A 15,845-nucleotide genomic window follows, 5' to 3' on the forward strand; every position below is an offset into this window, starting at 1 on the left:
TGGAGAATGGGTTAGGGACTAACGTGGTGCAATTTTGTCAATCTCAGGGACGTAATTAGTGCAATTGGAATCTCAAGGACAATTTTAATGCACGACGCTAATCTCAGGGATCATTTTGGGGTTTAACTCTAAATTATTTTAAAGAGTTAATAGCTATTTCTGACCATGAATAATGCAGACGTTGATAAAACTAAACATAAAAAATTGAAACTAAAGTTACACACATATAAGATTTGTTCGACAAGAATAACTAATCGTTAAATTTTAATTGATAATTCCATAAATACCCTTCTCCTTTTCCCTTTTTTCTTCGTCTTCCTTCCATAACTACTGACGGGCGAAAAATTCCCGATTAAGAATTTATAATGGAAATAACGTTGTGAGTACAGTTCTTAACCGACGAAAATTCTGCTTATCAATTTAGAAAGAATTGTCACAACTCAAGAATAAAATACTGGGAGTAGAATTCGCAGGTCGTCTCCCAACGAGTTGACAAAAGAGTGCTATTTATTGGTCATGAATTTTCTGAGAAGTTTTAGAGTTGGAGAACGGGAAAATAAAATAATTATTAATTAAAGCAATGAAAATTAACAAGAGGTTTTATATATTTGAAATAAAAAGCCTTGACTGGGAGAAGATTGATTGTAAGTTCTATCCTTGTTGAATTTTCCCAAGTGTAATGGTAAGAGGTTGTTGTTTCTACTTAGTTATCCCTTACCGAATAAAGGAAAGTCAAGTAACTGAACCAGCTCCAATTCACAAGTCCTAATCCTCTCCTATGGAAGGATTAGCGTTAGTGACTAGAGAGTCAGCCAACAACTTCCAATTACCAATTAACACTTGAGTATTTTAACTCAAGGGTCTCCTATTAATCAACTCCCAAGTCAAGTTGGGAGTCTACTCCATTGACATGAATGCCATTTTCATAAATGATAAAAGGGGATGAAAAGAAGACATGAAAATTCAAATAAAATAATAACAGAAAATTAATTAAAGGTAAAAATAACTCTTTGCATTAATTCTTTCCAAAATCAAAGATATCCATATGTAACTCTGAACAAAGTGAATGAAAAGTAAAAGAGCAAGGAAATAAGAAAGTACACTGTAATGGCAAAGACTTCAAACGGAGGTAGTAACTCTTCTCAATATCCCAATTAAAAGCAAAAAACTAGAAAACTATGAATGTGAAGAACCCTAGAAGAAGTAGTGTTTTCTCTCTCTAAGATTCAAAACTAAAAACAAAAACTGTGTAAAAATGAATGTCTATTGAGTCTCTGCTTGTCCCCTGGCTCTAGTCTGTGTTTCTGAGCCAAAAACTGGGTCCAAACTCAGCCCAAAATAGCCCCCAACGTCTTCTGCGATTTCTGCACGTGGCGCACGTCACGTGTATGCGTTAGTCACGCGTACGCGTCGATGATCCTCTTCGCATGTCACGCATATGCGTCAGGTATGCATCCGCGTCGCTGTGAAAAGCTCCAAGTTGCATGCACACGTGAGCCATGCGTGCGCGTCGATGCTCGCTGGTCATCTCCTTTGTTTCTTGTGTTCCTTCCATTTTTGCAAGCTTCCTCTCCATCTTTTAAGCCATTCCTGTCCTATACAGCCTGAAAACACTTAACGCACGGATCACGGCATCGAATGGTATAAAAGGGAATTAAAGATATACAATTTAAGGGCTTAGGAAGCAAGTTTTCAACCATAGAACAAAACTGGAAAGGATTTGTAAAACCATGCAAATTGTATGAATAAGTGTGCAAAGAGTTGATAAAAACCACTCAATTTAGCACAAGATGAACCATAAAGTAGTGGTTTATCAACTATCATCACTTCTATCACATCCGCCTCAACCCCTAAATTTTCTCATGCCAATTTAACAAATCCTAATTCCCCCTTCTTTTGGAATGAGAATCCACATTCTTTGGTTCCTTAACTAGTTTCTTTTCTTTTGCTAAGCATCAACGTGTTTGGAAGCGCGAATCCGATTCGGTTTGTGGTGAATGAGCAGGAGCGTGTTGCGGCAGTTATTGACACCGCCCTTAAGACCTACGCCCGCGAGCGAAGGCTCCTTGTTTTCAGCAACGACACCGCCGGATTCATCCTCTACTGCCACCATGTTGGATCTAATGGTATTTCCTCCAATTTTTGAAACCCTAACTAGCTCGGAAGAAAAATAGAACCAGTAACTTCTTTTGCATGATTTAGTGAGAGAGAAACCGAATCAGAGAGAGAGAGAGAGAGAGAGAGAGAGAGAGAGAGAGAGAGAGAGAGAGAGAGAGAGAGAGAGAGAGAGAGAGATGTACATAGAGAGGGAGCGAGAGCAAAGAGGTATCAATACTAAATCGGAGGTTGATCGGAAGTGAACGACATCGTCGACAAGCAACTGGAGCGTCGTCACCATCAACATCGAGGTCGAGGCCAATCAACGGTAGAGACCAGACCTTCCTTTCTCTTATCTGGCAAGTCTTCTTCCCCACTCGATCAAGCTCTTAGAGACTCTCGCTCCACCGCCTCCGCCACTATCTCTAAGAACTATAATGCTTCCGATGAGAAATCTGAGACTGACAGCGATGAGTCTAATGTTAGTGGTTATGATGGAGATGACACGTCGTGGATCTCGTGGTTCTGTAATTTGAGAGGGAACGAGTTCTTTTGCGAGGTGGATGATGATTACATCCAGGATGACTTCAACCTTTGTGGATTGAACAATCAAGTGCTTTATTATGATTACGCTCTTGATTTGATTTAAGATGTTGAATCCTCCCATGGTGACATGTAGGATGTTGGATTTTGCAACGGAGGTGGTGGTGGTAGTGGTTATCGAAGGAAGACAATGAAGAAAAAAGAAAGGAAAAGGGTATTTACGAAATTATAAAAAAATTTAAGGGTTAAGTACGTTTTTCGTCCCTAAGGTCTGAGGCCAAAATCAAAATCGTCCCCAACTTTTTTTGTTATTAAAATCATCCTCAAAATTACAAAACGTTATAAAATCATCATTTTGTTCATAAATAATATTTTTTTTTGACAATTTTGCCTGTAAAAAAACTCTTCCCCTCACCACTAACCCCCAACCCCCTTTCTTCATCATCACCAGCCTCTCTCTCTCTCTCTCTCTCTCTCTCTCTCTCTCTCTCTCTCTCTCTCTCTCTCTCTCTCTCTCTTTCTCCCAGACTCTTAATCTTCCTTAATCCCTAACCACAAAATAAATCAACAATTCAGCAATAGCAACATTAAAATAAATCAATAATCCAACAACAGCAACAATCACAAAATTAGCAACAACATAAATTAAAAAAATTAAAAAGGAAGAACTCATGTATATGTTCTTCAAAAAGAAAAAAAAAGAAAAAAAAAAGGAAAAACGAAGAACAAAGAAAGAGAGCAACAAAATAAATCAACAATCCAACAACAGTAACAATCACAAAATAAATCAACAATCCAACAATAGCAACAATCACCAAATTAGCAACAACATAAATTAAAAAAATTAAAAAGGAAGAACTCTTGTATATGTTCTTCAAAAATTAAAAAAAGAATAAAAAAGAAGAACGAAGAACAGAGAAAGAGAGCAAGGGAAGAAAGTTGAAGATTGTATTCTATATTTTGTACCAAGACAAACATAAAATACAATATTTTTCTCTATAACAATAAAAAACAAAAGCCACTAGAAGCCGATGGAGCACTTCCCCTCAAAACAAACCCCAGAATACTCAACACCCACTTTCCCTTACACATGGAGCTCTAAAGCAGATGACTTTACCCTTGCTGAAAACCACCTAGAAGCAACCGGATCTGATGCCTAATGCATGTGCCTTCAAAGAAGTAGAACAGAGAGAATCAAAACACAGAAGGGGAGAGAGAGAGAGAGAGAGAGAGAGGGGGAGAGAGAGAGAGAGAGGAATCGAAGAAGGTGAAGAGGTTGAGCAAGACCATCATTGTCGTTGTCGAACTGAGGAGAAGGGAACGACCAGAGACAGAGGCCGAGTTTGAAGGGGAAGTTTGGATCTGAGTTTCGGCTTTCTCGCCGTAGAAGGCCGCCCTCTGTTCCGCCATCGCCTCTCTCTTCTTCCTTTCTTTTTCTTTTTTCTCCCTCTTTTGTTCCTTTTTTTTGTTTCAGTTTGTCTGTTTTAGGTGCAGTAGGAAGGGGTGGGGGTAATGGGTGGGTGGGATTAGGGTAATTAATAATAATAGGAAAAGGATATTTGTGTCATTTCAAAAATTATTATGGATAAAAAGACGATTTTATAATGTTTTGTAACGTTGAGGATAATTTTAATAATAAAAAATGTTGGAGACGTTTTGATTTTGGCCTCGGACCTTAGGAACGAAAAAATTACTTAACCCAAAATTTAACGATTAATTATTTTTGTCAAACAAAATTTATCCTATATACGTATAATTTCAATTTTAATTTTTTATAATTAATTTTGTTAAGGTATGAATCTTGTATGATTAGAAATGACTATTTATTTTTATTTTAAATATGGTAAAAAATTTGTTATTTAACTAAAAAATAGTGTGATTTGGTGTTTTACGGAGATATATCCTATACACAAATGGCTCTTGCGAATCTCACTTTATTAATTAAAAAAAATAAAACACAAGTTGTTCATATGATTTTTCTTATAAATCTTTTTACCAAGTACAACTTGCCGCTACCGATTTAGTGTTAGAAAAAAGAAAAAAGAGAAAAAAAAAAAAAAAAAAAAGAAAAGCACAACACTTTTAAGAAATTAATTTAAAATGGAAATTAAAATGATGTTATACATGTTGAACAGCGGAAATAGATGGAGCAGCTTCTCGTAGGTGGCAAGCCGCTGATGTTAGGAAATTAATTTTTTAATATATTTATGAATAATATATATATATATATATATATTAATTATAATAAAAAATTAAATTATTTTATATTAAATAATTTATATAAGAATGATTTTATTTATTGTCATAAATATTAAATTGAATAAATTATTATTATTTTTTATTTAAAATTAAATGAGAATAAAACTAATGATACTATTTTGAGTTAATAGCTAAAATCGTCTTTGAAAGATATCCCGATTTCTGTTTTGGTTCTCGAAAGATAAAATTAATCGAAATTGTCCCCAAAAGATACACAATTTGGTCACGTTAGTCCTTCCGTGAGTTGGATAATGATGTGTCACTTTAAGTGTCACGTGGCACATGATGACGTGGTGGATTGATGCCACATGTCACAATATGATTGGTTGACGTGTCAGATCAGTGACACGTGGTACGCCACGTGTTAGATCAGTGACACGTGGCACGTGTCACTTGACATGTAAAAAAGTTATTTATAATCAAAATAGTCCTTGAAAGTTCAGACATAAGTCATTTTCATCTCTAAAATTTTAAAAATTAATCAAATTAGTCTTTATATAATTTTTTTTTGTTTTTTCTTGATAATATTAAATTTGAAATATTTTTTGATACTACTAATTTTAATAGAAATGTAATTGACAACAAAATATTAGTAATTGTATCTTTTCTTCTTAAAAATTTTTTCAATAAAATTATCTCTCTCCTTTAATTCTTCTCAAAATCTCTCTTATATGCAATAAATAACATGTTATTAGCATTATTGTTATAACATTTTATTAGTATTATTATCAAATTTTAAAATTTTTTGAAGATTATTTTATCAATAACAAAGGCCAAGTACTATTTTATTAGTGTTAGAATCTTTCGGGTATCGATGTACTATTTATCTCATTTTTAAATTTTTAGATGATTTAGGTGCATTGCTATAATACTGGGTCGTCCAAGTAATACCTAAGGTGAGTCAGGGTCGATCCCACGAGGATTGTCGGCTTAGATCAAACAGCGGTTATCTTGTAAATCTTAATTAGGCGGATAGAAAAGTTGTTTAATTGTGTAAACGCATAAAAATAAAATAAAGATAACGTTACTCAATGGTTGTGAATCGAATAATAAGAAGATGGTTAATACTTCAGAGATGCTTTGTTCTTCTGGATCATTCCTTTCTTACTGTCTACTCCAACTGCAAATGATTTCTTCTATAGCAGGCTGTATGTGATCAACGCCGGTTTGAGCGGCCGCCAATCTTCTCCTAGGCTGAACACTAGGTTTAGTGCGCATCCAGTCTGAATGAGGGTGAAGCTCCTGCAGTTCATCCCCTTGGTGATCCTACTCAAAATGCCACAGACAAGGTCGAATCTTCCGGATCAGAGAATGCTACACCTTGATTCTAGCCTTTACCACAAAGACTCTAATCTCCCCGTACCTCGGCTGAATTGATGTCTCGAGAAGTCTCCAACGAAGTCGTGGATTAGCCGTCTAAGAGACGTATCCTCAAGCTAGTGGTTCATTGATATCCAATGAAAGACGCTCGCTGAACCCATGTAGAATAGAGATAACCTTGTGCCAGTTCAACTCATTCATAAGGTTGAAGTACGAAGATACATCTTAGAATAGAATCGAACACAGATTGAAAATAGAACAGTAGTACTTTTATTAATCCATAAAACTCAGCAGAGCTCCTAACCTTAACCTAGGAGGTTTAGTGACTCATGCTGATAGAAGAAAATACAAAATGAAACGTAAAAGTGGGCAAGAGTCTATATGTCTAACAATGGTGAACTCTTGTCTATATATACTAAACTAATGACTAAAGATTACAAAAATATGATAGGCTTAGGCTTGTAGTGCAAAAAACTTAGTGTCTCCCACGTGACAGGACTCCTTAGGGTATTGAACACTGGCTAAGGGCTCCCTTTGGGCATTGTACGCTGGTCACCTCCTTATGGGCGTTGGACGCTAGAACTGGGGTAGATGGCTGGAGTTGAATGCCAGTTTTGGGCCTTCAATTCTGAAGCAAAGTACAAACTATTATATATTTCGGGAAAGCCCTGGATGTTAGCTTTCCATAGCCGTTAAGAACACTCCATTTGGACTTCTGTAGCTCCAGAAAAGCTACTTTGAGTACACGGAGGTCAGATCCTGACAGCATCTGTAGTGCTTTCTCTGTCTCTGGATCAGACTTTTGCTCCAGCTCCTCAATTTCAGCCAGAAAATACTTGAAATTGCATAAAAACACACAAACTCAAGCTAGAATCCAAAAATGTGAATTTTACACTAAAAATTACGAAAATATAATAAAACTTAAACAAAACATGCTAAAAACTATATGAAAATGATGCCAAAAAGCGTATAAAATATCCGCTCATCACAACACCAAACTTAAACTGTGGCTTGTCCCCAAGCAACTAAAAACAAAGTAGGATAAAAAGAAGAGTAAGATACAATAAATCTCAGAGTTTTCAATGAAGCTCAGTTTCAATTAGATGAGCGGGACTTAGTAACTTTTTGCTTCTGAATAGTTTTGGCATCTCACTATCCATTGAAACTCAGAAGTGTTGGCATCCTTAGGAACTTAGAATCTAGATGATATCATTGACTCTCCTAGTTAAGTTCTTTTTTATTCTTGAACATAGCTTTTAGAGTCTTGGCCGTGGCCCTAAGCACATTGTTTTCCAGTATTACCACCGGATACATAAATGCCACAGACACTTAACTGGGTGGACCCTTTCAGATTGTGATTCATCTTTGTTAGAATCCCCAGATAGATGTGTCCAGAGTTTTTAAGCACACTCTTTTTGCTTTGGATCATGACTTTAACTGCTCAGTCTCAGGCTTTTTACTTGACACCTTCACACCACAAGCATATAGTTAGGGACACTGTTCATTTAGAGTGCTTAGGCCAAGATTTTGTTTCTTTTAGGCCCTCCTAACCATTGATGCTCAAAGCCTTGGATCCTTTTACCCTTGCCTTTTGGTTTAAAGGGTTATTGGCTTTTTCCTCTTGCCTTTTGGTTTATAGAGTTATTGGCTTTTTCTGCTTTTGGTTTCTTTTTCATCTTGCTATATATTTCTTTTTTTTCACATTTTTTTTGCATATATTGCTTTTTTGCTATTTTTTCTTGCTTCAAGAATCAATTTTTGGATTTTTTAGATTACAAATAATACTTCTCCTTTTTCATCATTCTTTCAAGAGCCAACGTTCTTAATTCCAATTTCAATTATGTACTGTTCATTCATACATTCAAAAAACAAAAGCAATGCCACCACATCAAGATAGTTGAACTATTCTTATTATATAACTCGAAATTCATGCATCTTAGTTTTCTTTTTCAAATAAAATTCTCTTTTAAGCAAGGTGAGAGATATATGGAACATTTTATAACCTTAAAACATAGATAGAAATGATCATGCAAAAGGAACACGAGAACAGACAATAAAACATAATGGAAAACAGAAAAATAACATAAAAAAAGGGGTGATGGAACGGGACCACCTTAATGATGACGACTACCACTTCCTCTAGAGAATCCAATAGAGTGCTTGATGTCTTCAATGTCACGCCCTTGTCTCTGTTGTTCTTCCCTCATAACTCTTTGATCTTCTTTAATTTCATTGAGGATGGTGGAATGCTCTTGATGCTCCATCCTCAGCTGATTCTTGTTAGAGTTTGATTCTCCTACAGAAGTATGCCATTGATCCCAATAACTTTGAGGAGGAGAATACATCCCTTGAGGCATCTCAAGGATCTCATGTTGAGGGGGTTCCACATGGTCATGTTGTGGTTCATGTGCTGGCTCTCTAGTATGCTCCATCCTTCTTTTAGTGATGGGCTTGTCCTCCTCAATTGGAGTGTCACCTTCTATGACAATTCCAGTTGAATTACATAGGTGACAGATAAGATGAGTAAAAGCTAACCTTACTTGGGTGGAGGGCTTGTCCGCCACTCTATATAACTCTTGAGGTATCACCTCATGTACTTCCACTTCCTCTCCGAGCATGATGCAATGGATCATGATGGCTCGGTCTATAGTCACTTCGGACCGGTTGCTAGTAGGGATGATAGAGTGTTGGATAAATTTCAACCATCCTCTAGCTATGGGCTTGAGGTCAGGCATTTTTAGTTAGATAGACTTGCCTTGGAAATCCCTTTTCTACTGTGATCTGTCCACAAAGATGTCTGAGAGCACTTGATCTAGTCTTTGATCAAAATTGAGTCTTCTAGTGTAAGGATATGGGTCTCCTTGCATCAAAGGCAAGTTGAACGCCAACCTCACACTTTCCGGACTGAAGTCTAAGATTCTCCCTCGATCCATGGTGCCCCAATTCTTAGGATGAGGGTTCACACTAATGTCATGGCTTTTTTTGACCTATGCATTAGCACAGAACTCTTGCACCATTAAGATCCCAACCTCTTGGATGGGATTGGTTAGGACTTTCCAACCTCTTCTCTGGATTTTATGTCAGATCTCCGGATACTCATTCTTCTTAAGCTTAAAAGGGACCTCAGGGATCACCTTTTTTTTGCCACTACTTCTAAGAAGTGGTCTTGGTGGGCTTTAGTGATGAATCTCTCCATCTCCCAAGATTCGGACGTGGTGGCTATGGCCTTTCCTTTCCTCTTTCTAGAGGGTTCTTCGGTCTTGGGTGCCATAAGTGGGAATGGAAAGTAAAAAGCAAGGCTTTTTCAATACCAAACTTAAAACTTTGCTCGTCCTTGAACAAAAATAAACAAAAGAGAAGAATGGAGTAGAAGAAGAAGAAAATAGATGGAGATGAAGGGAGAAGAGCAATTCGGCCAAGTGAGGGCTAAATGAGTATGAGTAGTGTGTGGGATAAGTGGAATGAGGGGGTTATTTATGGGGAGGGTATGGTTAGGGTTTTGAATTAGTGGGTGGGAAATATGTGGAAAATTTTGAATTTAGTTGGTGGGGGTTGGTGGGAGTTATGGTGGTTTTGGGGAAGAGGTATGGATTTGATTGGTTGTAGGTTTATAGGGAAGAGTCTGTGGGGAAGTGTGAAAAAGAAGAGAGGAGAAGGGTAGGTGAAGATGCTGTGGGACTCACTGGTCCTGAGAGGCTAGGGAATTCAAGTTCCCTGCCCTCTTTATGGGCGTTGAACTCCCAGCTCATGCTCCATAGCTGGCGTTCAACGCCAGCTTGCTGCTCCACTCAGGGCGTTGAATGCCCAGGATGGACCTCCTTCCTGGCGTTCAACGCTAGGTCTTCTGCCTCTGTTGGGCGTTGAACGCCCAGCCTTTGCTCCCCGGTTGGCATTCAACACCAGTAATGTTACCCTTTGTGGGCATTGAACGCCCATTTCTGCCTTCTTGTCTAGCGTTCCAGGGTATTCTGTTTCCACTTCTGAACATTTTTGTCTTTGTTCTGACTAATGCACATGATCATGAACCTAAAGAAAATAATTAAGAAAAACAAATTCAAAGAAAAACATAAATAATAACTATGGTTGGGTTGCCTCCCAACAAGCGCTTCTTTAACATCACTAGCTTGATAGTTAGCTCCTTACGGAGAATGATATGGGCTCAGAATTTTGCCCCTTACAGTGAACTTTCTTTCTGTCTTCTCATGGATGAGCTCCACATGTTGTAGAGACAAGACACGACTCACTATATGTGGTGTGACTGGTTTCTTGGGAAAGACAACTCTCATACCAGGTGAAAGGCCTTCTGTGGAGATCTTTTTGTCCCTCCAGCCTTTAGGTACTTTCTTCTTAGTACCTTTGATCTCAGTGCTTGTTGATGGCTACCCAATACCAAACTTAGAATTGGTGTCTGGGGCTTAGTAAAGCTCTGCACTACAAGAGATGGTTGGAACACTAAGTATTGCACAGTTATCTCTCTTTCTCAGAGGGAGAGTTGGGGTAAGGCATCTTAAACAAGATGTGCTCCTCCCTTAGTTGTAAAATCAATTCTTCCTTTGCTACATAAATGATAGCATTGGCAGTGGCTAGGAAAGGTCTTCCAAGGATGATGGATTTATCCTCATCTTCCCCAATATCTAAGATTATGAAGTTTTCAAGGAGGTAAAGGTCTTCAACCTTCACCAAGACATCCTCTACTAAGCCATATGCCTTTTTTATTGACTTGTCTGCCATCTCCAGTGAGATATTTGCAACTTGTACCTCAAAGATTCCTAACCTCTCCATTACAGAGAGTGGCATGAGGTTTATACTTGACCCTGGGTCATACAAAGCCTTCTCAAAGGTCATGGTGCCTATGTTGTAAGGAATTAGGAAGCGTCCGGGATCCAGAAGCTTTTGGGGTAGCTTCTGCTAAACCAAATCATTGAGTTCTTTGGTAAGCACTGGAGGTTCTTCCTCCAATGTCTTTACTCCAAATACCTTGGCATTTAGCTTCATGAGAGCTCCTAGGTACCAAGCAACTTGCTTTTCCCTGGTTTCCTCGTCCTCATCAGAGGATGAGTATTCATCAGAGCTCATGAATTGCAAGAGTGCTTGCAAGGGGACCTCTATGGTCTCTACATGAGCCTTGGCTTTCTTCATTTCTTGGATAGGGACTTCATCAGTGGGTGTTGAATACTTAGTAGGGATACCCTTACTGGCATTCAACTCTATCTTTTGTGGCTTTTTGGGAATTGAACACCCAGTGAAGACATCTTCATTGGCGTTTAACGCCAGCTTCTCTGCCATTTTGGGTGTTGAACACCCAGGAGGGGCCTCCTTCCTGGTGTTCAACGCCAGCTCTTGTGCCAGGTTGGGCGTTGAACGCCTAGTAAGGTATCCCTTACTAGCGTTCAACGCCAGATTGCTCCCTTCAGATTCGGCCTTAACTTTAGTGGTTATGGTCTAGCACTCTTCTCTTGGGTTTACTTCAGTGTTACTAAGAAGAGTGTTAGGAGGGGTATCAGGGATTCTCTTGCTCAGTTGACCAACTTGTACCTACAAATTTCTAATGGAGGACCTTGTTTCAGTTATGAAATTATGAGTGGTCTTAGAGAGGTTGGAGACTATAGTGACTAAGTCAGAAAGGCTCTGCTTAGGAGTCTCAATATGTTCCGGAGATGATGGGAATGGTAGCCTGTTGTTGAATCTATTATGAGTTCTTCCACTTTGATTATTATTGAAACCTTGCCGAGGCTTCTGTTGATCTTTCCATGAAAGGTTAGGACGATTCCTCCATGAGGGGTTGTAGATGTTTCCATAGGGTTCTACCATGTAATTCACCTCCTCCATCATGGGTTGGTCAGGATCATAAGCTTCTCCTTCAGAGGAAGCTTCTTGAGTGCTGCTAGTTGTAGCTTGCATTCTAGTCAAATGCTGAGAGATCATATTGACCTGATGGGTTAAGATCTTATTCTGAGCCAATATGGCATTCAGAGTGTCTACTTCAAGAACTCCATTCTTTTGAGCTACCCCATTATTCACAGGGTTTCTCTCAGAAGTGTACATGAATTGGTTGTTTGCAACCATCTCAATGAGTTCTCTTGGTTTTGTAGGCATTTTCTTCAAGTGGAGTGATACATCTGCAGAGCTGTCCAATGATATTTTGGACATCTCAGACAAACCATCATAGAATATACCTAAGATAGAAAATTCTGAAAGCATGTCAGAAGGACATTTTCTGATCAGTTGCTTATATCTTTCCCAAGCTTCATAGAGGGATTCACCTTCTTTTTTTTCTGAAAGTTTGAATTTCCACTCTAATTTTGCTCATCTTCTGAGGTAGAAAGAACTTAGCCAAGAAAGCATTGACCAACTTTTTCCAAGAGTCTAGGATTTCTTTAGGTTGAGAGTCTAACCATATCCTAGCTTTGTCTCTAACCACAAAGGGAAAGAGCATAAGTCTGTAAACCTCAGGATCCACTCCATTGGTCTTAACAGTATCACAGATTTGCAAGAATTCAGATAGAAATTGATGTGGATCTTCCAGTGAAAGTCCATGAAATTTGCAATTCTATTGCATTAGAGAGACTAGTTGAGGTTTAAGCTCAACGTTATTCGCTCTAATGGCAGGTATGGAGATACTTCTTCCATAGAAGTCAAAGGTTGGTATGGTGTAGTCACCAAGAACCTTTCTTGGATCTCCTTCATTGTTAGGCTCGGATGCCATGCTTTCAGCTTCTTGTTCGAAAATCTCTGTGAGGTTTCCTTTGGAGTGTTGTGCTTTAACTTATTGTAAATGCCTTCTTAGAGTCCTCTCAGGTTCAGGATCAGGATTAAAGAGAGATTCTTTATCTCTGTTTCTGCTCATAAATAAGAAAAAGAAAACCAAGAAAGAAGAAAAGAAATCTCTATGTCAAAGTATAGAGAATTCCTTGAGAGATGTGAAGAAGAAAGAAGAATGATGATAGAGAGAAGAGAGAAAGAATTATGCTACAGGGGATAGAAGAATTCGAAAATTAGAAGTAAAAAGAGAAAATTTTTTTGTTTTTATTTAATTTATTAATTAAAGAGGAAATTAAAAGCTAATTAACTAAAAAGATTTGAAAATTAAATACTGAATTTCGAAAATAAAGAGAGACAAATAGAGAAGATATTTTCAAAAATTAGAAGAGAGAAGAATTAGTTAAGAAGTTTTGAAAAAGAAGAAAGAGAAAACAAGTAACCAATTAAGAAAAATTTGAAATTAAGATAAGATAGAAGATTAGAAAAGATTTGAATTTAAAATTTAAATTTAGAAAAGATAAGATAGAAGTTGAAAAGATTTGATTTTTAAAATTTAAAAGAAAGATAAGATAAGATAGAATCACAATTAAAAGAAAAGATTTAAAAAGATTTGAAATTTGAAATTTGAAATTTTGAAATTGAATTTTAAAATTTGAATAAGATAAGATAAGATTTCTGAATTTTAAAGAAAGATAAAAATATAAGATAGTAATTTGAAAAAGATATGATTTTTGAAAAGATTTGATTTTGAAAAGATTTGAATTTGAAATTTAAAACTAAGATAAGATAAGATATTGATTTTAAAATTAAAATTTGAAAATTCTTGTTAAGATTTTCGAAAATAATTTTGAAATAATGATAGAAAATATATTTTTTGTATTTTTGAATTAATGAAGAAAGAGAAAAATAACCAAAAGACACCAAACTTAAAATTTTTAGATCTAAAGATACTAGAATTCGAAAATTTTAAAGAAAAACATGTAAAGACACCAAACTTAAAAATTTTAAAGATCAAAACAAAAAGAAAAACAAGAACAATTTGAAGATAAAGAAGAACAGCAAGAACAATTTCGAAAAATTCAAAGCGATTAAAGAACATGCAATGGACACCAAACTTAAAATTTGACACTAGACTCAAACAAAAGACACTATTTTTGAAAATTTTTGAAAAAAGACTCGAGAAAATTCGAACTTAACAATAACAAGAACAAAAGACTCAAACAAAAGATAAAGATTAATAAAGAAAAGAAAAGACTCAACAAAATTAAAGACAATATCTAATCTAAGCAACAAAATAATCTGTTAGTTTGTTCAAACTCGAACAATCCCTAGCAACGGCGCCAAAAACTTGGTGCACGGATTTCCACACTCCGTACAACTGAACCAGCAAGTGCACTGGATTGTCCAAGTAATACCTGAGGTAAGTTAGGGTCGATCCCACGAGGATTGTCGGCTTGGATCAAACAATGGTTATCTTGTAAATTTTAGTCAGGCGGATAGAAAAGTTGTTTAATTGTTTAAACGCATAAAAGTAAAATAAAGATAACGTTACTCAATGGTTGTGAATCAAATGATAAGAAGATGGTTAAGGTTTCAGAGATGCTTTGTTCTTCTGGATCAATCCTTTCTTATTGTCTAGTCCAACTGTGAATGATTTCTTCTATAGCAGGCTGTATGTGATCAACGCCGGTTTGAGCGGCCGCCAATCTTCCTCTAGGCTGAGCACCAGGTTTAGTGCGCATCCTGTTTGAATGAGAGTGAAGCTCCTGCAGTTCATCCCCTTGATAATCCTACTCAAACTTCCATAGAGAAGATCGAATCTTTCAGATCAGAGAATGCTGTGGCTTGATTCTAGCCTTTACCATAAACACCCTAATCTCCTAGTACCTTAGCTGAACTGATGTCTCGAGAAGTCCCCAACGAAGTCGTGGATTAGCCGTCTAAGAGACGTATCCTCAAGCTAGTGGTTCATTGATATCCGATGAAAGATGCTCGCTGAACCCATGTATAATAGAGATAACCTTGTGCCAGTTCAACTCATTCATAAGGTTGAAGAACGAAGATACATCTTAGAATAGAATCGAACATATATTGAAAATAGAATAGTAGTCTTTTATTAATCCATAAAACTCAGTAGAGCTCCTAACCCTAACGTTGGAGGTTTAGTGACTCATGCTGATAGAAGAAAAATACAAAATGAAATGTAAAAGTGGGAAAGAGTCTATATGTCTAACAATGGTGAACTCTTGTTTATATATACTAAACTAATGACTAAGGATTACAGAAATATGATAGGCTTAGGCTTGTAGTGCGAAAATTCACTTTTGGGGTCCACTTGGTGAGTGTTTGGATTGAGATTTAATGTCTCCCACGTTCTAAGACTCCTTAGGGGCGTTGAACGCTGGCTAAGGACCCCCTTTTAGCCGTTGGATGCTGGTCACCTTCTTGTGGGCGTTGGATGCCAGGACTAGGGTAGATGGCTGGCGTTGAATACCAGTTTTGGACCTTCAATTTTGAAGAAAAGTATAAACTATTATATATTTCTGGAAAGCCTTGGATGTTATCTTTCCAAAGCCGTTGAGAATGCCCCATTTGGACTTTTGTAGCTCAAGAAAAGCTCCTTTGAGTACATGGAGGTCAAATCCTATTAGCATCTGCAGTGCTTTCTCTGTCTCTGAATCAGACTTTTGCTCCACCTCCTCAATTTCATCCAGAAAATATCTGAAGTTGCATAAAAACACGCAAACTCAAAGTAAAATAAAAAAATATGAATTTTACACTAAAACCTATGAAAACATAATAAAACTTAAACAAAACATGCCAAAAACTATATGAAAATGATGCCAAAAAGCGTATAAAATATC

General features: G+C 37.0%; 1 pseudogene; it reads left to right on the plus strand.

The window, feature by feature from the left end:
* Positions 1-2,294: 2,294 nt before the first annotated feature.
* Positions 2,295-2,776, plus strand: LOC112757232 (casein kinase II subunit beta-2-like; annotated as a pseudogene).
* The last annotated feature ends 13,069 nt before the right edge of the window (positions 2,777-15,845 follow it).

Source organism: Arachis hypogaea, chromosome 16 (genome assembly GCF_003086295.3).
Source record: "Arachis hypogaea cultivar Tifrunner chromosome 16, arahy.Tifrunner.gnm2.J5K5, whole genome shotgun sequence".
Lineage (NCBI taxonomy): Eukaryota > Viridiplantae > Streptophyta > Magnoliopsida > Fabales > Fabaceae > Arachis > Arachis hypogaea.